General features: G+C 36.7%; 1 protein-coding gene across 1 annotated transcript in view; it reads right to left on the bottom strand.

Annotated features, from left to right (window-relative positions):
* Nucleotides 1-2,259, bottom strand: part of LOC106873447 (FMRFamide receptor) — a 287,894-nt gene that overhangs the window by 190,718 nt on the left and 94,917 nt on the right. The window lies entirely within an intron of this gene.

Raw genomic sequence — 2,259 nt, 5'->3', positions numbered from 1 at the left:
TGCTACTACTGCAAAGCAGCACATGAATGGCATTCTAAAAGTAAACAAAACCGAAACAACAAAGTATCATCATGGATTTTGAAGAAAGAGAAAATGATAACTGGTTTACGGAAGACCATCAGTCATATGAGGATGTTTATTTCGTGCAAATAAGCAAATCACTATACGTCCTACCAACAGAAAGTAAAGATGAAGCTAGAAATGATGTTTGGAGACAGCATAAAGAGGACACTCACTTGCAAACTGATTACCCTCAAGCAGAAGCTAAAAGCTGTCATTGAAAAACTCCGGCATCAGAAGAGAATAACCGAGAGAAAAACAATAAACAAAAAATTTAACCGGAACCAGGCAGCAGTATACAGAGACATGAGAGAAGAAGCAGTGAACATCACGGAAGCTCTTCCACGAGACGACATAGACTCCTTCTGGAAGAAAATCTAGAGTGAAGAGGAGTTTAACCAAAATGCTCTGTGGCTGGAAAAAATCCGAAGAAGTTATTGCTCCTACGTTACATCCAAGGCATACGACATTGATGGTGAAACTCTTGCAACTGTGATCCAGAAACTCCAGAATGGAAAAGCACCTGGAAGAGACTTGATTGTTGGATATTGGTACAAGAAGCTAACATTCTACCGATCATATCTTATCAATCTGTACAAGCAAGCTCTCATTGGGATCAGTAGCATACCACACTGACAGAGACAAAATTGATCCCCAAATGCAGAACCACCAACATGGCAAAAAAAAAAAAAAAACTACCGCCAATTGCGTGTCATAACTTAATGTATAAAATATATGCAGCATGTTTAAATCTTTTCCTCCAGGACCATTGCGAAACCATCATCACAGCAGAACAAGCAGCTGGGAAGAAGGAATTCTGGAGATGTGCCGAGCAATTGTTACTCGAAAAAAATGTGATGTCAGAGGTACGAAAGCAGAGGAAGAACCTAGTTTCAATGTGACTAGACTGCAAGAAAGCCTTTGACTCTGTTCCCCACTCGTGGATGCTAGAAATCCTTCAACTTGCTAAATTTTCAGTGGCAATAGGCAAAGTCATAGCTGACTTGACTTTATCGTGGGCCACTATCTTGAAATTAAACACAAAGAGTGACTGTATCATCACTGATAGAATACAGCATTGCAAAGGTATATTCCAAGGGGGCAACCTCTCTGTGATGCTGTTTATACTTTCTGTAACCCCCTTGTCATTCATGTTAAGGAAGTCTGAAGGATATCTCACTGGTTCACAAGGTAACAGAAATACCAAAATTACACAGTTTCCTTGTGGATGACTTGAAACTTTATGCTAAGAATATGTATGAAATGAAAAAGAGCCTTGCCCTAGTTACAACATTCTCAAAGGATGTAAGGTTGGAGTTTGGTCAGAATAAATGTTGTTATATCTGACAAGGAATGTTACAGGTATCTAAGGGTGGATGAAAACATATCTTACAATAGCACTTGTAACAAAACACGTGGCACTTTAGAATATTACAGACGAATAAAGAAAATCTGGACCTCAGAACTCTCTGCATTTAATAAAGCAGTGGCACACAATGTGTTTGCAGTTCCAGTACTCATACTAACATTTGGGCTGCTTGATTGGACGCTTGATGAGATCCGAGCCATTGATGTAAAAACCCGAAAAATCCAGATTACAAGTTCAGGTTTATACATGTAATTACTGGGGCCCTGGGTTACGTAACACACTGCCTAAATACCAACCTTGAGAAATTAGGCTATTCAAAACCAGAAAGGAGAAAGCTAATTCGAAGACTACAGATCAAATCCATCACTGGGACTGTAAAACCTGTAAAACTTTCCAGATGTTTATCAATTAAATATGTATGAGCAACTATATGTATGCAACTATATGTATAACAATACATGCATAAAGCAAAACATACATACATACATACATACAAACAAATATCCTGTTGTTGATGTTGAAATTTCAATGAAGGAGCTTTGAATCTTGGTTAGAAACCGGCTCTTTCTCTATTGGTAAGAAATCTTGAAATAAAATTGAATAATGACATACATATACATATATACACATTTAAAAATATGTTTTTTATATTAGGCATATATATTTAAAATCTATATATATGGGTCTATATCAAACGTCTATTATAAAAATAGGTCAAGAAAAATTCCCTTTAGCTGTTTTTAATATCATGCAAGGAAGGTAAGTTCCCTTAATTGAATCATGTGGAATATATAAATTACTATTTAAGAGAATCTTTTCTATAGCCACCT

Source organism: Octopus bimaculoides, chromosome 4 (assembly GCF_001194135.2).
Source record: "Octopus bimaculoides isolate UCB-OBI-ISO-001 chromosome 4, ASM119413v2, whole genome shotgun sequence".
Classification (NCBI taxonomy): domain Eukaryota; kingdom Metazoa; phylum Mollusca; class Cephalopoda; order Octopoda; family Octopodidae; genus Octopus; species Octopus bimaculoides.
This window is presented reverse-complemented; position numbering and strand designations above follow the sequence as displayed.